The 21,768-nt window shown below is 54.0% G+C and overlaps 4 long non-coding RNA genes across 6 annotated transcripts; all 4 read left to right on the forward strand.

The window, feature by feature from the left end:
• Positions 1-2,677: 2,677 nt before the first annotated feature.
• LOC122153189 lies at positions 2,678-3,799 on the forward strand. The gene is made up of 5 exons (XR_006165048.1): positions 2,678-2,875; positions 2,988-3,040; positions 3,138-3,200; positions 3,280-3,345; positions 3,429-3,799. It is a non-coding gene; the product is annotated as an uncharacterized LOC122153189 (long non-coding RNA).
• Positions 3,800-7,529: 3,730 nt separating this feature from the next.
• Positions 7,530-8,673, forward strand: LOC122153203. Its single transcript, XR_006165069.1, has 5 exons — positions 7,530-7,733; positions 7,831-7,893; positions 7,985-8,040; positions 8,124-8,281; positions 8,398-8,673. It is a non-coding gene; the product is annotated as an uncharacterized LOC122153203 (long non-coding RNA).
• Positions 8,674-12,526: 3,853 nt separating this feature from the next.
• Positions 12,527-13,170, forward strand: LOC122153204. 2 transcript variants are annotated; one of them, XR_006165070.1, is made up of 4 exons: positions 12,527-12,591; positions 12,683-12,738; positions 12,822-12,988; positions 13,105-13,170. It is a non-coding gene; the product is annotated as an uncharacterized LOC122153204 (long non-coding RNA). The 2 variants fall into 2 exon arrangements; XR_006165071.1 differs by having other exon boundaries at positions 12,565-12,591; positions 12,673-12,738; positions 13,105-13,153.
• A 4,069-nt stretch (positions 13,171-17,239) lies between these two features.
• LOC122153208 lies at positions 17,240-17,879 on the forward strand. Of its 2 annotated transcripts, none has more exons than XR_006165076.1 (4): positions 17,240-17,300; positions 17,392-17,447; positions 17,531-17,697; positions 17,814-17,879. It is a non-coding gene; the product is annotated as an uncharacterized LOC122153208 (long non-coding RNA). The 2 variants fall into 2 exon arrangements; XR_006165077.1 differs by having other exon boundaries at positions 17,274-17,300; positions 17,382-17,447; positions 17,814-17,862.
• The last annotated feature ends 3,889 nt before the right edge of the window (positions 17,880-21,768 follow it).

Genomic DNA, 21,768 nt, shown 5'->3' on the forward strand with positions numbered 1-21,768 from the left:
CAGTCGCAGATGCTCTTGGAGGGTGACGGTCACAGTCAGCGTCTGGGTGAAGGTCAGGTTTGGGCCGGGATTTCCTCAGGCTAGGCGCTCGAGTCCCCCAGGAACAGTCTTCAGGGGGTGACTGCCTGTTGTGACAGTTGGGCGGAAGGACGAGCTAGTGGAGAGTGGGGGTTGGTTTTGGCGGTAGGTGGAATAGCGGTATGTTTAGAATGTGTCTAGCTGTGTATGAGTATTTGTCGTCTCTTTTCTTCCAGGATGTAGGCGGGGCTCAATTGGACTACGTAGACTGGATTTAATGAAAACCTCTGTCAGGGGAATAAACTTCTGTTTTTCCCGTCTCCTGGCTGGGTAGTTTTTCCCTGGTCCCGGCGGGTGTGCAATGCAAGGATCGTTATCTAGCTTTGGGCGCGGGTCAGGCTCAGGCTGGAGTTTTTTCAGGCAGGATAATTTTTTGAGGCCCCCGTACCTGGTGATTCCGAGGATCACGGAGGGTGATGGCTTGTGTCGGTTTTGTTGGTAGGGTGGCCAAGGGGAGAGCAGGTGGTGGTTTGAGAGGTTGTTTAAAAGGTGGCTGTGTGGCGTTTAAAATGTGTGTAGCAGTGCCTGTATGGTAGATGTTTTGTTTTTTCCTTACGGGCTGTAGGTTGCGTAGCTTTGTTTAGAGGCAGTAGACAGACAAAATAGAAATTAAAAGAAAAAAAAAAACAAAAAACAAAAAACAAAAAACAACACAAAACCAAAAATCCAAAAAACCCAAAGCAGCTGGGGGACAAAAAATTTTTCCTTTTCCTGTCCCCTGGCTGGGTTTTTACTCCCCGGTCCCGGCCGGTCTGCGAGGCGACTGTTGTCGCCTATGTTTGGGCGCGGGTCTGTCTCAGGCTGGCGTTTTTAAGGCAGTGAAACAAAAAAGGGCCAAACAATAGGCCTCAAACCAAGGTTGACTTCTGAGTGAATCCCCCGACCAGCAACCAGCATCTTATCAGCGTGAAAATGCACCCCTGGGAACGATCCCTGGGAACAATCCGTAAACAACAGGAAGTAACTATAAATCCCAAAGGTACAGAAAAAGAGTAACTCCTCAGACAGGCCCGGATCCTGGCCAGATCTGGACGTGCCCGAGTGAGGCATATCGACCTCCCAGATATCTCCTGTGCATTTTGTATAGACTTGTTTGTTAAACTGTATAAAAGCCGGACCCTCTCGCAGCAAAGACGGAGACCTTACCTACGAGTGGACGCACTGCGTGGGACTTCCCAATTGCCGGGAAAGGCTCTCCGACCCTTCGCTGTGACAAGGCTCCCCAGCTGATGCACGGGTCTGGATGATGGTAAAGTACGAAGGCGATTGGTGATGTGTCTTTCTTAATCCCTAGAGCTAGCTTTATGTAGTAATTGCTAGGTGCGTTACCTCGCTTATTCTTTCTGCTGCTTTAAACTAAAGTAAAATAAGCCTATTTCTTTAGCTTGGTGTCTGTGTCCTTTTGTGTTAACCCCGTCGATTGGCAAAACAGGCAGGCAGAAATTTTTTTGTGTGGCCTCCCCGGGACCAGCCGGTTTTGTTCCCTCCCGTTTGTTTTTTTTCTTGCGGGTGAAGAGGAAGGCGGCAACTGCAGGAACGTGCTAGTTAGTTGCCGCGCTGCTTTCGTCGAGGACGGAATCGGACCTCCGGCCCTCTGAAAGCTGAGTCGAGCGAACGGGGCCGGAGGAGGGGCCGATGTTGGGAATCGCAGGGAAGTGTTTGAAAGTTAGCACGGGGGAGAAGGCTGTACGGGAGCGGGGCCCTACAGACAGGTAAAGGGAACGGATTACATATCCCCTCGATGTTAGCGTGTCCCGGGCAGGTCAGTTCCAGCCTCTGCGTGTGTCATCGTGTAGTTTGTTTCTTCCGTCTGCCGTGTCTTTGCCCTTCCTCGGCTCTAAATGTCCTCACTTCTCTTTGTTCTCGAGGAGCACGGCACGCGTCTGGGGCACCATCCCTAGGGTATCGAACGCCCATCTTCGTCGGCACGCTGCCGATCGGGTGCTTTTTTATTCTTGCATTATAAGCTTAGAGCGTGGGTAGGTCTTGGAAGTTTCCAGTCGAGAGTCTTTCGCGCAGCATCGTCTCCGGCTGCGGCATCAGCTCTGCTCCTTAGGCATCCATTTTCACAGACTGCGACGTCTCCCCTGCATCCCTCCATCCTAGGATTCGGACTCGTACTTCTCATCCAGCGTCTCGGTTTTGACGGTAGCTTCTTATAACGGGCCATAACGTGTGACTCTTTCTGGGGCTGCCGTATAGCTTCCTCGCCTCCCGGTTGTGGCCCTCTAGGTCTTCTCGCCTGACATGGTATCTTGTCTGAGAGTCCTTATCGCTTAGAGTTTATCTTGGAATCAAACCTTTCGTAGCGTTTAGCGTTAGTGTATGCGTGTGCCTGTTTGGCTCAGAGCTACCCTGCCTGGGGGGCGTAGAGTCAGGAGTAAATAGAACAGCAGTAGAAGTCAACGGTTTAAATGTTGATACGCTTAGACCGCCTAGGCGACAGACGTACGGTCACCTCATAGTAGCCGTCCGCAGGCCGTGCGGACGGTCGTTTCTAGAGCGTTTTATGGAGACTGTTGGAGCGGTGTGGGAGCGGCTGTCCGGCAGTAGCAAATGAGATGGAATCTCAAAGGTGTTTAGGCTCGTAGGTGTGGGAGCGTACGCTTTGGGGGGAGGCGCGTGGTTTTCTTTTTAACAACAGGCTGTAGTTGGATGCCGGCTAGTATCCCTAGCCGGAAGTGACACCTCCGGATTTGTTAAGCATCGGGGTGACTCGCCTAACTGCTTTCACATGCAGATCGATGAGACGCGCACCGAAGAGTGACGGAGGAGGCGAGCGGAGGGCTGTGAGAAGGTGGGTCACTGAGCGGCGCGGGAGGGAAGATGGCACCGGTGCTATCTGAGGGGATGATAGTGGTGTGTGGTGTGTTTTGTGGTGTTTTTCATTTGTTGTTTTTGTTTTTTAGATGGAGAGCCACAAGCAAAGTAGGATTTTGTCACCGGAGGCAGCTTGGGCGAGGTGAGCCACGACTGGGGGGGTTAAAGTAGCAGTTCTTATTTTAGGCATCAAATTGTCGGTGAAAGTAGAAGCGTCCCTTGCGGTCCGTGTGTTACAGGTGGCACGCGAGCCTTGACGTGACAACTGGAACCAGCAGCGGCAGGGCAGGTGAAGGGCCGAGGTAAGGGAGCGGGAGATGGGAATCGGTGCGGGCAGGCCCCAGTTTCAGGCGGTAACTCGGCACGTGTCTTTTCCTCGAGTTTTTTGCAGGTGCCGCAGATGGCCGCGGAGGGGCCGAGCCGCACGCAGACCGACAGTGTGAGAAGGTGAGGCAGTTGTCATCCAGGTCGTTGTCTAATACGGAAGTCTCGTACGACCGCTCAGTTGAGCGCTCGCCTTGTTTTTGCAGGTGCTTTGGGAGCCGCCTTTGGGATCGGATGAGCGTTTGAAGCGAGCCGGGGTAGTCGCAAGGAGGATCGTGGGTGACTCGTTGGAAGCGCAAGGGTAACTTTGTCTCTCGGTATCTTAGGCGACGACGGCTGCAGCATCTGACTCTGCAAAGGGCCGGTGAGCGGAACCCCGCGACGCTTCTGAGTACAGGCGGGTGTCGTGGAAGAGGTAGGCACGGAGCAGCGCGATGCCGACGGCCGGTTGTGTTTTCTCCCGTTGGTGTTTTCTTGCAGGTGAAGAGGAAGGCGGCAACTGCAGGAACGTGCTAGTTAGCCGCCGCGCTGCTTTCGTCGAGGACGGAATCGGACCTCCGGCCCTCTGAAAGCTAAGTCGAGCGAACGGGGCCGAGAGGAGGGGCCGAGTTTGGGAATTGCAGGGAAGTGTTTGAAAGTTAGCATAGGGGAGAAGGCTGTACGGGAGCGGGGCCCTACGGTCAGGTAAAGGGAACGGATTACTTTTCCCCTCGATGTTAGCGTGTCCCGGGCAGGGCAGTTCCCGCCTCTGCGTGTGTCAACGTGTAGTTTTGTTTCTTCTGTCTACGGTGTCTTTGCCCTTCCTCGGCTCCAAATGTCCTCGCGTCTCTTTTGTGCTCGAGGAGCACGGCACGCGCCTGGGGCGCCATCCCTAGGGTATCGAACGCCCGTCTTCATCGGCACGCTGCCGATCGGGTGCTTTTTTATTCTTGCGTTATAAGCTTGAAGCGTGGGTAGGTCTTGGAAGTTTCCGGTCGGGAGACTTTTGCGCAGCGTCGTCGCGGGCTCTGGCGTCAGCTCTGCTATTTAGGCATCCGTTGTTCCTGCCGGTGACTTCTTTCCCGTATCCTGACGTTCTTAGGTCTTGAAGCCCATCTTCTTGCGTACCCATCGTCTCGGTTTTGACGGTAGCTTCTCGTAAGGGGCCGTTCCACTTACTGCTTCTTGTAGGCTGCCATATAGCCTCCTCGCGTCACCGTCGTGGCCCTCCGAGTCTTCTCGCCTTACGGCATACCCTTCTGGGTGTCCTTATCGCTTAGCGTTTAGTCCTCTTTGAATCGCGTCATTTGTAGTGTTTTGTGTGTGCCTGTGTGGCTCGGAGCTGCTCTGCCCGGGGGTGTGGAGTCAGGGATAGGTGGAATGGAGTTCACGGGTATACCGTATGGGTTTGTTTTCAATAAGAAAACAAATCCTCCAACTGGGTGACGTCTTTGCCTCCCCGGTGGGGTTTATTTTCACCCGGTCCCAGATGCTCTCTGAGGGTGACGGTCACGGTTGGCGTCTGGGTGAAGGTCAGGTTTGGGTCAGGATTTCCTCAGGCTAGGCGCTCGAGTCCCCCAGGAACAGTCTTCAGGGGGTGACTGCCCGTCGTGACGGTTGGGCGGAAGGATGGGCCGGTGGAGAGTGGGGGTTGGTTTTGGCGGTAGGTGGAATAGCGGCATGTTTAGAATGTGTCTAGCTGTGTAAGCGTATTTGTCGTCTCTTTTCTTCCAGGATGTAGGCGGGGCTCAATTGGACTACGCAGACTGGATTTAATGAAAAACTCTGTCAGGGGAATAAACTTCTGTTTTTCCCGTCTCCTGGCTGGGTAGTTTTTCCCTGGTCCCGGCCGGTGTGCAATGCAAGGATCGTTATCTAGCTTTGGGCGCTGGTCAGGCTCAGAATGGAGTTTTTTCAGGCAGGACGATTTTTGGAGGCCCCCGTACCTGGTGCTTCCGAGGATCACGGAGGGTGATGGCTTGTGTCGGTTTTGGTGGTAGGGTGGCCGAGGGGAGAGCAGGTGGTGGTTTGAGTGGTAGCTGGCTGTGTGGCGTTTAAAATGTGTGTAGCAGTGCCTGAATGGTTGATGTTTTGTTTTTTCCTTACGGGCTGTAGGTTGCGTAGCTTTGTTTAGAGGCAGTAGAGAGACAAAATAGAAATTAAAAAAAACCCAAACAAACAGAAAAAAAAAAAAAAAAAAAAACCAAAGAAAAAAACCCCCCACAAAACCAAAAATCCCAAAAACCCAAAGCAGCTGGGGGACAAAAAATTTTTTCTTTTCCTGTCCCCTGGCTGGGTTTTTACTCCCCGGTCCCGGCCGGTCTGCGAGGCGACTGTTGTCGCCTATGTTTGGGCGCGGGTCTGTCTCAGGCTGGCGTTTTTAAGGCAGTGAAACAAAAAAGGGCCAAACAATAGGCCTCAAACCAAGGTTGACTTCTGAGTGAATCCCCCGACCAGCAACCAGCATCTTATCAGCGTGAAAATGCACCCCTGGGAACGATCCCTGGGAACAATCCGTAAACGACAGGAAGTAACTATAAATCCCAAAGGTACAGAAAAAGAGTAACTCCTCAGACAGGCCCGGATCCTGGCCAGATCTGGACGTGCCCGAGTGAGGCATATCGACCTCCCAGATATCTCCTGTGCATTTTGTATAGACTTGTTTGTTAAACTGTATAAAAGCCGGACCCTCTCGCAGCAAAGACGGAGACCTTACCTACGAGTGGACGCACTGCGTGGGACTTCCCAATTGCCGGGAAAGGCTCTCCGACCCTTCGCTGTGACGGGGCTCCCCAGCTGATGCACGGATCTGGATGATGGTAAAGTACGAAGGCGATTGGTGATGTGTCTTTCTTAATCCCTAGAGCTAGCTTTATGTAGTAATGACTAGGTGCGTTACCTCGCTTATTCTTTCTGCTGCTTTAAACCAAAGTAAAATAAGCCTATTCTTTCTTTAGCTTGGTGTCTGTGTCCTTTGTGTTAACCCCGTCGATTGGCAAAACAGGCAGGTAGAAATTCTTTTGTGTGGCCTCCCCGGGACCAGCCGGTTGTGTTCCGTCCCGTTTGTTTTTTCTTGCGGGTGAAGAGGAAGGCGGCAACTGCAGGAACGTGCTAGTTAGTTGCCGCGCTGCTTTTGTCGAGGATGGAATCGGACCTCCGGCCCTCTGCAAGCTGAGTCGAGCGAACGGGGCCGAGAGGAGGGGCCGAGGTTGGGAATTGCAGGGAAGTGTTTGAAAGTTAGCACGGGGGAGAAGGCTGCACGGGAGCGGGGCCCTAGGTCAGGTAAAGGGAACGGATTACTTTTCCCCTCGATGTTAGCGTGTCCCGGGCAGGGCAGTTCCAGCCTCTGCGTGTGTCATCGTGTACTTTGTTTCTTCCGTCTGCCGTGTCTTTGCCCTTCCTCGGCTCTAAATGTCCTCACTTCTCTTTGGGCTCGAGGAGCACGGCACGCGCCTGGGGGGCCATCCCTAGGCTATCGAACGCCCGTCTTCGTCGGCACGCTGTCGATCGGGTGCTTTTTTATTCTTGCGTTATCAGCTTAAAGCGTGGGTAGGTCTTGGAAGTTCCCGGTCGAGAGTCTTTCGCGCAGCATCGTCGCCGGCTGCGGCATCAGCTCTGCTCCTTAGGCATCCGTTTTCACGGACTGCGACGTCTGCCCTGCATCCCTCCATCCTAGGATTCGGACTCGTACTTCTCATCCAGCGTCTCGGTTTTGACGGTAGCTTCTTATAACGGGCCATAACGTGTGACTCTTTCTGGGGCTGCCGTATAGCCTCCTCGCCTCCCGGTTGTGGCCCTCTAGGTCTTCTCGCCTGACATGGTATCTTGTCTGAGAGTCCTTATCGCTTAGAGTTTATCTTGGAATCAAACCTTTCGTAGCGTTTAGCGTTAGTGTATGCGTGTGCCTGTTTGGCTCAGAGCTGCCCTGCCTGGGGGGCGTAGAGTCAGGAGTAAGTAGAACAGCAGTAGAAGTCAACGGTTTAAATGTTGATACGCTTAGACCGCCTAGGCGACAGACGTACGGTCACCTCGTAGTAGCCGTCCGCAGGCCGTGCGGACGGTCGTTTCTAGAGCGTTTTATGGAGACTGTTGGAGCGGTGTGGGAGCGGCTGTCCGGCAGTAGCAAATGAGATGGAATCTCAAAGGTGTTAAGGCTCGTAGGTGTGGGAGCGTACGCTTTGGGGGGAGGCGCGTGGTTTTCTTTTTAACAACAGGCTGTAGTTGGATGCCGGCTAGTATCCCTAGGCGGAAGTGACACCTCCGGATTTGTTAAGCATCGGGGTGACTCGCCTAACTGCTTTCACATGCAGATCAATGAGACGCGCACCGAAGAGTGACGGAGGAGGCGAGCGGAGGGCTGTGAGAAGGTGGGTCACTGAGCGGCGCGGGAGGGAAGATGGCACCGGTGCTATCTGAGGGGATGATAGCGGTGTGTGGTGTGTTTTGTGGTGTTTTTCGTTTGTTGTTTTTGTTTTTTAGATGGAGAGCCACAAGCAAAGTAGGATTTTGTCACCGGAGGCAGCTTGGGCGAGGTGAGCCACGACTGGGGGGGTTAAAGTAGCAGTTCTTATTTTAGGCATCAAATTGTCGGTGAAAGTAGAAGCGTCCCTTGCGGTCCGTGTGTTACAGGTGGCACGCGAGCCTTGACGTGACAACTGGAACCAGCAGCGGCAGGGCAGGTGAAGGGCCGAGGTAAGGGAGCGGGAGATGGGAATCGGTGCGGGCAGGCCCCAGTTTCAGGCGGTAACTCTCGGCAGGTGTCTTTTCCTCGAGATTTTTGCAGGTGCCGCAGATGGCCGCGGAGGGGCCGAGCCGCACGCAGACCGACAGTGTGAGAAGGTGAGGCAGTTGTCATCCAGGTCGTTGTCTAATACGGAAGTCTCGTACGACCGCTCAGTTGAGCGCTCGCCTTGTTTTTGCAGGTGCTTTGGGAGCCGCCTTTGGGATCGGATGAGCGTTTGAAGCGAGCCGGGGTAGTCGCAAGGAGGATCGTGGGTGACTCGTTGGAAGCGCAAGGGTAACTTTGTCTCTCGGTATCTTAGGCGACGACGGCTGCAGCATCTGACTCTGCAAAGAGCCGGTGAGCTGAACCCCGCGACGCTTCTGAGTACAGGCGGGTGTCGTGGAAGAGATAGGCACGGAGCAGCGCGATGCCGACGGCCGGTTGTGTTTTCTCCCGTTCGTGTTCTCTTGCAGGTGAAGAGGAAGGCGGCAACTGCAGGAACGTGCTAGTTAGCCGCCGCGCTGCTTTCGTCGAGGACGGAATCGGACCTCCGGCCCTCTGAAAGCTAAGTCGAGCGAACGGGGCCGAGAGGAGGGGCCGAGTTTGGGAATTGCAGGGAAGTGTTTGAAAGTTAGCATAGGCGAGAAGGCTGTACGGGAGCGGGGCCCTACGGTCAGGTAAAGGGAACGGATTACTTTTCCCCTCGATGTTAGCGTGTCCCGGGCAGGGCAGTTCCCGCCTCTGCGTGTGTCAACGTGTAGTTTTGTTTCTTCTGTCTACGGTGTCTTTGCCCTTCCTCGGCTCCAAATGTCCTCGCGTCTTTTTGTGCTCGAGGAGCACGGCACGCGCCTGGGGCGCCATCCCTAGGGTATCGAACGCCCGTCTTCATCGGCACGCTGCCGATCGGGTGCTTTTTTATTCTTGCGTTATAAGCTTGAAGCGTGGGTAGGTCTTGGAAGTTTCCGGTCGGGAGACTTTTGCGCAGCGTCGTCGCGGGCTCTGGCGTCAGCTCTGCTATTTAGGCATCCGTTGTTCCTGCCGGTGACTTCTTTCCCGTATCCTGACGTTCTTAGGTCTTGAAGCCCATCTTCTTGCGTACCCATCGTCTCGGTTTTGACGGTAGCTTCTCGTAAGGGGCCGTTCCACTTACTGCTTCTTGTAGGCTGCCATATAGCCTCCTCGCGTCGCCGTCGTGGCCCTCCGAGTCTTCTCGCCTTACGGCATACCCTTCTGGGTGTCCTTATCGCTTAGCGTTTAGTCCTCTTTGAATCGCGTCATTTGTAGTGTTTTGTGTGTGCCTGTGTGGCTCGGAGCTGCTCTGCCCGGGGGTGTGGAGTCAGGGATAGGTGGAATGGAGTTCACGGGTATACCGTATGGGTTTGTTTTCAATAAGAAAACAAATCCTCCAACTGGGTGACGTCTTTGCCTCCCCGGTGGGGTTTATTTTCACCCGGTCCCAGATGCTCTCTGAGGGTGACGGTCACGGTCGGCGTCTGGGTGAAGGTCAGGTTTGGGTCAGGATTTCCTCAGGCTAGGCGCTCGAGTCCCCCAGGAACAGTCTTCAGGGGGTGACTGCCCGTCGTGACGGTTGGGCGGAAGGATGGGCCGGTGGAGAGTGGGGGTTGGTTTTGGCGGTAGGTGGAATAGCGGCATGTTTAGAATGTGTCTAGCTGTGTAAGCGTATTTGTCGTCTCTTTTCTTCCAGGATGTAGGCGGGGCTCAATTGGACTACGCAGACTGGATTTAATGAAAAACTCTGTCAGGGGAATAAACTTCTGTTTTTCCCGTCTCCTGGCTGGGTAGTTTTTCCCTGGTCCCGGCCGGTGTGCAATGCAAGGATCGTTATCTAGCTTTGGGCGCGGGTCAGGCTCAGAATGGAGTTTTTTCAGGCAGGACGATTTTTGGAGGCCCCCGTACCTGGTGCTTCCGAGGATCACGGAGGGTGATGGCTTGTGTCGGTTTTGGTGGTAGGGTGGCCGAGGGGAGAGCAGGTGGTGGTTTGAGTGGTAGCTGGCTGTGTGGCGTTTAAAATGTGTGTAGCAGTGCCTGAATGGTTGATGTTTTGTTTTTTCCTTACGGGCTGTAGGTTGCGTAGCTTTGTTTAGAGGCAGTAGAGAGACACAATAGAAATTAAAAAAACCCCAAACAAACAGAAAAAAAAAAAAAAAAAAAAAAAAACAAAGAAAAAAACCAAACCACAAAACCAAAAATCCCAAAAACCCAAAGCAGCTGGGGGACAAAAAATTTTTTCTTTTCCTGTCCCCTGGCTGGGTTTTTACTCCCCGGTCCCGGCCGGTCTGCGAGGCGACTGTTGTCGCCTATGTTTGGGCGCGGGTCTGTCTCAGGCTGGCGTTTTTAAGGCAGTGAAACAAAAAAGGGCCAAACAATAGGCCTCAAACCAAGGTTGACTTCTGAGTGAATCCCCCGACCAGCAACCAGCATCTTATCAGCGTGAAAATGCACCCCTGGGAACGATCCCTGGGAACAATCCGTAAACGACAGGAAGTAACTATAAATCCCAAAGGTACAGAAAAAGAGTAACTCCTCAGACAGGCCCGGATCCTGGCCAGATCTGGACGTGCCCGAGTGAGGCATATCGACCTCCCAGATATCTCCTGTGCATTTTGTATAGACTTGTTTGTTAAACTGTATAAAAGCCGGACCCTCTCGCAGCAAAGACGGAGACCTTACCTACGAGTGGACGCACTGCGTGGGACTTCCCAATTGCCGGGAAAGGCTCTCCGACCCTTCGCTGTGACGGGGCTCCCCAGCTGATGCACGGATCTGGATGATGGTAAAGTACGAAGGCGATTGGTGATGTGTCTTTCTTAATCCCTAGAGCTAGCTTTATGTAGTAATGACTAGGTGCGTTACCTCGCTTATTCTTTCTGCTGCTTTAAACCAAAGTAAAATAAGCCTATTCTTTCTTTAGCTTGGTGTCTGTGTCCTTTGTGTTAACCCCGTCGATTGGCAAAACAGGCAGGTAGAAATTCTTTTGTGTGGCCTCCCCGGGACCAGCCGGTTGTGTTCCGTCCCGTTTGTTTTTTCTTGCGGGTGAAGAGGAAGGCGGCAACTGCAGGAACGTGCTAGTTAGTTGCCGCGCTGCTTTTGTCGAGGATGGAATCGGACCTCCGGCCCTCTGCAAGCTGAGTCGAGCGAACGGGGCCGAGAGGAGGGGCCGAGGTTGGGAATTGCAGGGAAGTGTTTGAAAGTTAGCACGGGGGAGAAGGCTGCACGGGAGCGGGGCCCTAGGTCAGGTAAAGGGAACGGATTACTTTTCCCCTCGATGTTAGCGTGTCCCGGGCAGGGCAGTTCCAGCCTCTGCGTGTGTCATCGTGTACTTTGTTTCTTCCGTCTGCCGTGTCTTTGCCCTTCCTCGGCTCTAAATGTCCTCACTTCTCTTTGGGCTCGAGGAGCACGGCACGCGCCTGGGGGGCCATCCCTAGGCTATCGAACGCCCGTCTTCGTCGGCACGCTGTCGATCGGGTGCTTTTTTATTCTTGCGTTATCAGCTTAAAGCGTGGGTAGGTCTTGGAAGTTCCCGGTCGAGAGTCTTTCGCGCAGCATCGTCGCCGGCTGCGGCATCAGCTCTGCTCCTTAGGCATCCGTTTTCACGGACTGCGACGTCTGCCCTGCATCCCTCCATCCTAGGATTCGGACTCGTACTTCTCATCCAGCGTCTCGGTTTTGACGGTAGCTTCTTATAACGGGCCATAACGTGTGACTCTTTCTGGGGCTGCCGTATAGCCTCCTCGCCTCCCGGTTGTGGCCCTCTAGGTCTTCTCGCCTGACATGGTATCTTGTCTGAGAGTCCTTATCGCTTAGAGTTTATCTTGGAATCAAACCTTTCGTAGCGTTTAGCGTTAGTGTATGCGTGTGCCTGTTTGGCTCAGAGCTGCCCTGCCTGGGGGGCGTAGAGTCAGGAGTAAGTAGAACAGCAGTAGAAGTCAACGGTTTAAATGTTGATACGCTTAGACCGCCTAGGCGACAGACGTACGGTCACCTCGTAGTAGCCGTCCGCAGGCCGTGCGGACGGTCGTTTCTAGAGCGTTTTATGGAGACTGTTGGAGCGGTGTGGGAGCGGCTGTCCGGCAGTAGCAAATGAGATGGAATCTCAAAGGTGTTAAGGCTCGTAGGTGTGGGAGCGTACGCTTTGGGGGGAGGCGCGTGGTTTTCTTTTTAACAACAGGCTGTAGTTGGATGCCGGCTAGTATCCCTAGGCGGAAGTGACACCTCCGGATTTGTTAAGCATCGGGGTGACTCGCCTAACTGCTTTCACATGCAGATCGATGAGACGCGCACCGAAGAGTGACGGAGGAGGCGAGCGGAGGGCTGTGAGAAGGTGGGTCACTGAGCGGCGCGGGAGGGAAGATGGCACCGGTGCTATCTGAGGGGATGATAGCGGTGTGTGGTGTGTTTTGTGGTGTTTTTCGTTTGTTGTTTTTGTTTTTTAGATGGAGAGCCACAAGCAAAGTAGGATTTTGTCACCGGAGGCAGCTTGAGCGAGGTGAGCCACGACTGGGGGGGTTAAAGTAGCAGTTCTTATTTTAGGCATCAAATTGTCGGTGAAAGTAGAAGCGTCCCTTGCGGTCCGTGTGTTACAGGTGGCACGCGAGCCTTGACGTGACAACTGGAACCAGCAGCGGCAGGGCAGGTGAAGGGCCGAGGTAAGGGAGCGGGAGATGGGAATCGGTGCGGGCAGGCCCCAGTTTCAGGCGGTAACTCTCGGCAGGTGTCTTTTCCTCGAGATTTTTGCAGGTGCCGCAGATGGCCGCGGAGGGGCCGAGCCGCACGCAGACCGACAGTGTGAGAAGGTGAGGCAGTTGTCATCCAGGTCGTTGTCTAATACGGAAGTCTCGTACGACCGCTCAGTTGAGCGCTCGCCTTGTTTTTGCAGGTGCTTTGGGAGCCGCCTTTGGGATCGGATGAGCGTTTGAAGCGAGCCGGGGTAGTCGCAAGGAGGATCGTGGGTGACTCGTTGGAAGCGCAAGGGTAACTTTGTCTCTCGGTATCTTAGGTAACGCCAGCGACGACGGCTGCAGCATCTGACTCTGCAAAGAGCCGGTGAGCTGAACCCCGCGACGCTTCTGAGTACAGGCGGGTGTCGTGGAAGAGGTAGGCACGGAGCAGCGCGATGCCGACGGCCGGTTGTGTTTTCTCCCGTTGGTGTTTTCTTGCAGGTGAAGAGGAAGGCGGCAACTGCAGGAATGTGCTAGTTAGCCGCCGCGCTGCTTTCGTCGAGGACGGAATCGGACCTCCGGCCCTCTGAAAGCTAAGTCGAGCGAACGGGGCCGAGAGGAGGGGCCGAGTTTGGGAATTGCAGGGAAGTGTTTGAAAGTTAGCATAGGGGAGAAGGCTGTACGGGAGCGGGGCCCTACGGTCAGGTAAAGGGAACGGATTACTTTTCCCCTCGATGTTAGCGTGTCCCGGGCAGGGCAGTTCCCGCCTCTGCGTGTGTCAACGTGTAGTTTTGTTTCTTCTGTTTACGGTGTCTTTGCCCTTCCTCGGCTCCAAATGTCCTCGCGTCTCTTTTGTGCTCGAGGAGCACGGCACGCGCCTGGGGCGCCATCCCTAGGGTATCGAACGCCCGTCTTCATCGGCACGCTGCCGATCGGGTGCTTTTTATTCTTGCGTTATAAGCTTGAAGCGTGGGTAGGTCTTGGAAGTTTCCGGTCGGGAGACTTTTGCGCAGCGTCGTCGCGGGCTCTGGCGTCAGCTCTGCTATTTAGGCATCCGTTGTTCCTGCCGGTGACTTCTTTCCCGTATCCTGACGTTCTTAGGTCTTGAAGCCCATCTTCTTGCGTACCCATCGTCTCGGTTTTGACGGTAGCTTCTCGTAAGGGGCCGTTCCACTTACTGCTTCTTGTAGGCTGCCATATAGCCTCCTCGCGTCGCCGTCGTGGCCCTCCGAGTCTTCTCGCCTTACGGCATACCCTTCTGGGTGTCCTTATCGCTTAGCGTTTAGTCCTCTTTGAATCGCGTCATTTGTAGTGTTTTGTGTGTGCCTGTGTGGCTCGGAGCTGCTCTGCCCGGGGGTGTGGAGTCAGGGATAGGTGGAATGGAGTTCACGGGTATACCATATGGGTTTGTTTTCAATAAGAAAACAAATCCTCCAACTGGGTGACGTCTTTGCCTCCCCGGTGGGGTTTATTTTCACCCGGTCCCAGATGCTCTCTGAGGGTGACGGTCACGGTCGGCGTCTGGGTGAAGGTCAGGTTTGGGTCAGGATTTCCTCAGGCTAGGCGCTCGAGTCCCCCAGGAACAGTCTTCAGGGGGTGACTGCCCGTCGTGACGGTTGGGCGGAAGGATGGGCCGGTGGAGAGTGGGGGTTGGTTTTGGCGGTAGGTGGAATAGCGGCATGTTTAGAATGTGTCTAGCTGTGTAAGCGTATTTGTCGTCTCTTTTCTTCCAGGATGTAGGCGGGGCTCAATTGGACTACGCAGACTGGATTTAATGAAAAACTCTGTCAGGGGAATAAACTTCTGTTTTTCCCGTCTCCTGGCTGGGTAGTTTTTCCCTGGTCCCGGCCGGTGTGCAATGCAAGGATCGTTATCTAGCTTTGGGCGCGGGTCAGGCTCAGAATGGAGTTTTTTCAGGCAGGACGATTTTTGGAGGCCCCCGTACCTGGTGCTTCCGAGGATCACGGAGGGTGATGGCTTGTGTCGGTTTTGGTGGTAGGGTGGCCGAGGGGAGAGCAGGTGGTGGTTTGAGTGGTAGCTGGCTGTGTGGCGTTTAAAATGTGTGTAGCAGTGCCTGAATGGTTGATGTTTTGTTTTTTCCTTACGGGCTGTAGGTTGCGTAGCTTTGTTTAGAGGCAGTAGAGAGACACAATAGAAATTAAAAAAACCCCAAACAAACAGAAAAAAAAAAAAAAAAAAAAAAACAAAACAAAGAAAAAAACCCCCCACAAAACCAAAAATCCCAAAAACCCAAAGCAGCTGGGGGACAAAAAATTTTTTCTTTTCCTGTCCCCTGGCTGGGTTTTTACTCCCCGGTCCCGGCCGGTCTGCGAGGCGACTGTTGTCGCCTATGTTTGGGCGCGGGTCTGTCTCAGGCTGGCGTTTTTAAGGCAGTGAAACAAAAAAGGGCCAAACAATAGGCCTCAAACCAAGGTTGACTTCTGAGTGAATCCCCCGACCAGCAACCAGCATCTTATCAGCGTGAAAATGCACCCCTGGGAACGATCCCTGGGAACAATCCGTAAACGACAGGAAGTAACTATAAATCCCAAAGGTACAGAAAAAGAGTAACTCCTCAGACAGGCCCGGATCCTGGCCAGATCTGGACGTGCCCGAGTGAGGCATATCGACCTCCCAGATATCTCCTGTGCATTTTGTATAGACTTGTTTGTTAAACTGTATAAAAGCCGGACCCTCTCGCAGCAAAGACGGAGACCTTACCTACGAGTGGACGCACTGCGTGGGACTTCCCAATTGCCGGGAAAGGCTCTCCGACCCTTCGCTGTGACGGGGCTCCCCAGCTGATGCACGGATCTGGATGATGGTAAAGTACGAAGGCGATTGGTGATGTGTCTTTCTTAATCCCTAGAGCTAGCTTTATGTAGTAATGACTAGGTGCGTTACCTCGCTTATTCTTTCTGCTGCTTTAAACCAAAGTAAAATAAGCCTATTATTTCTTTAGCTTGGTGTATGTGTCCTTTGTGTTAACCCCGTCGATTGGCAAAACAGGCAGGTAGAAATTTTTTTGTGTGGCCTCCCCGGGACCAGCCGGTTGTGTTCCGTCCCGTTTGTTTTTTCTTGCGGGTGAAGAGGAAGGCGGCAACTGCAGGAACGTGCTAGTTAGTTGCCGCGCTGCTTTTGTCGAGGATGGAATCGGACCTCCGGCCCTCTGCAAGCTGAGTCGAGCGAACGGGGCCGAGAGGAGGGGCCGAGGTTGGGAATTGCAGGGAAGTGTTTGAAAGTTAGCACGGGGGAGAAGGCTGCACGGGAGCGGGGCCCTAGGTCAGGTAAAGGGAACGGATTACTTTTCCCCTCGATGTTAGCGTGTCCCGGGCAGGGCAGTTCCAGCCTCTGCGTGTGTCATCGTGTACTTTGTTTCTTCCGTCTGCCGTGTCTTTGCCCTTCCTCGGCTCTAAATGTCCTCACTTCTCTTTGGGCTCGAGGAGCACGGCACGCGCCTGGGGGGCCATCCCTAGGCTATCGAACGCCCGTCTTCGTCGGCACGCTGTCGATCGGGTGCTTTCTTATTCTTGCGTTATCAGCTTAAAGCGTGGGTAGGTCTTGGAAGTTCCCGGTCGAGAGTCTTTCGCGCAGCATCGTCGCCGGCTGCGGCATCAGCTCTGCTCCTTAGGCATCCGTTTTCACGGACTGCGACGTCTGCCCTGCATCCCTCCATCCTAGGATTCGGACTCGTACTTCTCATCCAGCGTCTCGGTTTTGACGGTAGCTTCTTATAACGGGCCATAACGTGTGACTCTTTCTGGGGCTGCCGTATAGCCTCCTCGCCTCCCGGTTGTGGCCCTCTAGGTCTTCTCGCCTGACATGGTATCTTGTCTGAGAGTCCTTATCGCTTAGAGTTTATCTTGGAATCAAACCTTTCGTAGCGTTTAGCGTTAGTGTATGCGTGTGCCTGTTTGGCTCAGAGCTGCCCTGCCTGGGGGGCGTAGAGTCAGGAGTAAGTAGAACAGCAGTAGAAGTCAACGGTTTAAATGTTGATACGCTTAGACCGCCTAGGCGACAGACGTACGGTCACCTCGTAGTAGCCGTCCGCAGGCCGTGCGGACGGTCGTTTCTAGAGCGTTTTATGGAGACTGTTGGAGCGGTGTGGGAGCGGCTGTCCGGCAGTAGCAAATGAGATGGAATCTCAAAGGTGTTAAGGCTCGTAGGTGTGGGAGCGTACGCTTTGGGGGGAGGCGCGTGGTTTTCTTTTTAACAACAGGCTGTAGTTGGATGCCGGCTAGTATCCCTAGGCGGAAGTGACACCTCCGGATTTGTTAAGCATCGGGGTGACTCGCCTAACTGCTTTCACATGCAGATCGATGAGACGCGCACCGAAGAGTGACGGAGGAGGCGAGCGGAGGGCTGTGAGAAGGTGGGTCACTGAGCGGCGCGGGAGGGAAGATGGCACCGGTGCTATCTGAGGGGATGATAGCGGTGTGTGGTGTGTTTTGTGGTGTTTTTCGTTTGTTGTTTTTGTTTTTTAGATGGAGAGCCACAAGCAAAGTAGGATTTTGTCACCGGAGGCAGCTTGGGCGAGGTGAGCCACGACTGGGGGGGTTAAAGTAGCAGTTCTTATTTTAGGCATCAAATTGTCGGTGAAAGTAGAAGCGTCCCTTGCGGTCCGTGTGTTACAGGTGGCACGCGAGCCTTGACGTGACAACTGGAACCAGCAGCGGCAGGGCAGGTGAAGGGCCGAGGTAAGGGAGCGGGAGATGGGAATCGGTGCGGGCAGGCCCCAGTTTCAGGCGGTAACTCTCGGCAGGTGTCTTTTCCTCGAGATTTTTGCAGGTGCCGCAGATGGCCGCGGAGGGGCCGAGCCGCACGCAGACCGACAGTGTGAGAAGGTGAGGCAGTTGTCATCCAGGTCGTTGTCTAATACGGAAGTCTCGTACGACCGCTCAGTTGAGCGCTCGCCTTGTTTTTGCAGGTGCTTTGGGAGCCGCCTTTGGGATCGGATGAGCGTTTGAAGCGAGCCGGGGTAGTCGCAAGGAGGATCGTGGGTGACTCGTTGGAAGCGCAAGGGTAACTTTGTCTCTCGGTATCTTAGGTAACGCCAGCGACGACGGCTGCAGCATCTGACTCTGCAAAGAGCCGGTGAGCTGAACCCCGCGACGCTTCTGAGTACAGGCGGGTGTCGTGGAAGAGGTAGGCACGGAGCAGCGCGATGCCGACGGCCGGTTGTGTTTTCTCCCGTTGGTGTTTTCTTGCAGGTGAAGAGGAAGGCGGCAACTGCAGGAATGTGCTAGTTAGCCGCCGCGCTGCTTTCGTCGAGGACGGAATCGGACCTCCGGCCCTCTGAAAGCTAAGTCGAGCGAACGGGGCCGAGAGGAGGGGCCGAGTTTGGGAATTGCAGGGAAGTGTTTGAAAGTTAGCATAGGGGAGAAGGCTGTACGGGAGCGGGGCCCTACGGTCAGGTAAAGGGAACGGATTACTTTTCCCCTCGATGTTAGCGTGTCCCGGGCAGGGCAGTTCCCGCCTCTGCGTGTGTCAACGTGTAGTTTTGTTTCTTCTGTCTACGGTGTCTTTGCCCTTCCTCGGCTCCAAATGTCCTCGCGTCTCTTTTGTGCTCGAGGAGCACGGCACGCGCCTGGGGCGCCATCCCTAGGGTATCGAACGCCCGTCTTCATCGGCACGCTGCCGATCGGGTGCTTTTTTATTCTTGCGTTATAAGCTTGAAGCGTGGGTAGGTCTTGGAAGTTTCCGGTCGGGAGACTTTTGCGCAGCGTCGTCGCGGGCTCTGGCGTCAGCTCTGCTATTTAGGCATCCGTTGTTCCTGCCGGTGACTTCTTTCCCGTATCCTGACGTTCTTAGGTCTTGAAGCCCATCTTCTTGCGTACCCATCGTCTCGGTTTTGACGGTAGCTTCTCGTAAGGGGCCGTTCCACTTACTGCTTCTTGTAGGCTGCCATATAGCCTCCTCGCGTCGCCGTCGTGGCCCTCCGAGTCTTCTCGCCTTACGGCATACCCTTCTGGGTGTCCTTATCGCTTAGCGTTTAGTCCTCTTTGAATCGCGTCATTTGTAGTGTTTTGTGTGTGCCTGTGTGGCTCGGAGCTGCTCTGCCCGGGGGTGTGGAGTCAGGGATAGGTGGAATGGAGTTCACGGGTATACCGTATGGGTTTGTTTTCAATAAGAAAACAAATCCTCCAACTGGGTGACGTCTTTGCCTCCCCGGTGGGGTTTATTTTCACCCGGTCCCAGATGCTCTCTGAGGGTGACGGTCACGGTCGGCGTCTGGGTGAAGGTCAGGTTTGGGTCAGGATTTCCTCAGGCTAGGCGCTCGAGTCCCCCAGGAACAGTCTTCAGGGGGTGACTGCCCGTCGTGACGGTTGGGCGGAAGGATGGGCCGGTGGAGAGTGGGGGTTGGTTTTGGCGGTAGGTGGAATAGCGGCATGTTTAGAATGTGTCTAGCTGTGTAAGCGTATTTGTCGTCTCTTTTCTTCCAGGATGTAGGCGGGGCTCAATTGGACTACGCAGACTGGATTTAATGAAAAACTCTGTCAGGGGAATAAACTTCTGTTTTTCCCGTCTCCTGGCTGGGTAGTTTTTCCCTGGTCCCGGCCGGTGTGCAATGCAAGGATCGTTATCTAGCTTTGGGCGCGGGTCAGGCTCAGAATGGAGTTTTTTCAGGCAGGACGATTTTTGGAGGCCCCCGTACCTGGTGCTTCCGAGGATCACGGAGGGTGATGGCTTGTGTCGGTTTTGGTGGTAGGGTGGCCGAGGGGAGAGCAGGTGGTGGTTTGAGTGGTAGCTGGCTGTGTGGCGTTTAAAATGTGTGTAGCAGTGCCTGAATGGTTGATGTTTTGTTTTTTCCTTACGGGCTGTAGGTTGCGTAGCTTTGTTTAGAGGCAGTAGAGAGACACAATAGAAATTAAAAAAACCCAAACAAACAGAAAAAAAAAAAAAAAAAAAAAAAAAACAAAGAAAAAAACCAACCACAAAACCAAAAATCCCAAAAACCCAAAGCAGCTGGGGGACAAAAAATTTTTTCTTTTCCTGTCCCCTGGCTGGGTTTTTACTCCCCGGTCCCGGCCGGTCTGCGAGGCGACTGTTGTCGCCTATGTTTGGGCGCGGGTCTGTCTCAGGCTGGCGTTTTTAAGGCAGTGAAACAAAAAAGGGCCAAACAATAGGCCTCAAACCAAGGTTGACTTCTGAGTGAATCCCCCGACCAGCAACCAGCATCTTATCAGCGTGAAAATGCACCCCTGGGAACGATCCCTGGGAACAATCCGTAAACGACAGGAAGTAACTATAAATCCCAAAGGTACAGAAAAAGAGTAACTCCTCAGACAGGCCCGGATCCTGGCCAGATCTGGACGTGCCCGAGTGAGGCATATCGACCTCCCAGATATCTCCTGTGCATTTTGTATAGACTTGTTTGTTAAACTGTATAAAAGCCGGACCCTCTCGCAGCAAAGACGGAGACCTTACCTACGAGTGGACGCACTGCGTGGGACTTCCCAATTGCCGGGAAAGGCTCTCCGACCCTTCGCTGTGACGGGGCTCCCCAGCTGATGCACGGATCTGGATGATGGTAAAGTACGAAGGCGATTGGTGATGTGTCTTTCTTAATCCCTAGAGCTAGCTTTATGTAGTAATGACTAGGTGCGTTACCTCGCTTATTCTTTCTGCTGCTTTAAACCAAAGTAAAATAAGCCTATTCTTTCTTTAGCTTGGTGTCTGTGTCCTTTGTGTTAACCCCGTCGATTGGCAAAACAGGCAGGTAGAAATTCTTTTGTGTGGCCTCCCCGGGACCAGCCGGTTGTGTTCCGTCCCGTTTGTTTTTTCTTGCGGGTGAAGAGGAAGGCGGCAACTGCAGGAACGTGCTAGTTAGTTGCCGCGCTGCTTTTGTCGAGGATGGAATCGGACCTCCGGCCCTCTGCAAGCTGAGTCGAGCGAACGGGGCCGAGAGGAGGGGCCGAGGTTGGGAATTGCAGGGAAGTGTTTGAAAGTTAGCACGGGGGAGAAGGCTGCACGGGAGCGGGGCCCTAGGTCAGGTAAAGGGAACGGATTACTTTTCCCCTCGATGTTAGCGTGTCCCGGGCAGGGCAGTTCCAGCCTCTGCGTGTGTCATCGTGTACTTTGTTTCTTCCGTCTGCCGTGTCTTTGCCCTTCCTCGGCTCTAAATGTCCTCACTTCTCTTTGGGCTCGAGGAGCACGGCACGCGCCTGGGGGGCCATCCCTAGGCTATCGAACGCCCGTCTTCGTCGGCACGCTGTCGATCGGGTGCTTTTTTATTCTTGCGTTATCAGCTTAAAGCGTGGGTAGGTCTTGGAAGTTCCCGGTCGAGAGTCTTTCGCGCAGCATCGTCGCCGGCTGCGGCATCAGCTCTGCTCCTTAGGCATCCGTTTTCACGGACTGCGACGTCTGCCCTGCATCCCTCCATCCTAGGATTCGGACTCGTACTTCTCATCCAGCGTCTCGGTTTTGACGGTAGCTTCTTATAACGGGCCATAACGTGTGACTCTTTCTGGGGCTGCCGTATAGCCTCCTCGCCTCCCGGTTGTGGCCCTCTAGGTCTTCTCGCCTGACATGGTATCTTGTCTGAGAGTCCTTATCGCTTAGAGTTTATCTTGGAATCAAACCTTTCGTAGCGTTTAGCGTTAGTGTATGCGTGTGCCTGTTTGGCTCAGAGCTGCCCTGCCTGGGGGGCGTAGAGTCAGGAGTAAGTAGAACAGCAGTAGAAGTCAACGGTTTAAATGTGATACGCTTAGACCGCCTAGGCGACAGACGTACGGTCACCTCGCAGTAGCCACCGCAGGCTGTGCGGCCGGTCATTTCTAGGGCGTTTTATGGAGACTGTTGGAGCGGTGTGGGAGCGGCTGTCCAGCAGTAGCAAATGAGATGGAATCTCAAAGGTGTTAAGGCTCGTAGGTGTGGGAGCGTACTCTCTGGGGGAGGCGCGTGGTTTTCTTTTTAACAACAGGCTGTAGTTGGATGCCGGCTAGTATCCCTAGCCGGAAGTGACACCTCCGGATTTGTTAAGCATCCGGGTGACTCGCACAACTGTTTTGACATGCAGATGGATGAGACGCACCAAGAGTGACGGAGGAGGTGAGCGGAGGGCTGTGAGAAGGTGGGTCACTGAGCGGCGCGGGAGGGAAGATGGCACCGGTGCTATCTGAGGGGATGATAGCGTGTGTGGTGTGTTTTGTGGTTTTTTTGTTG

This window comes from Tyto alba, unplaced genomic scaffold, assembly GCF_018691265.1.
Source record: "Tyto alba isolate M040663 unplaced genomic scaffold, T.alba_DEE_v4.0 Super-Scaffold_16, whole genome shotgun sequence".
In the NCBI taxonomy this organism is placed as follows: domain Eukaryota; kingdom Metazoa; phylum Chordata; class Aves; order Strigiformes; family Tytonidae; genus Tyto; species Tyto alba.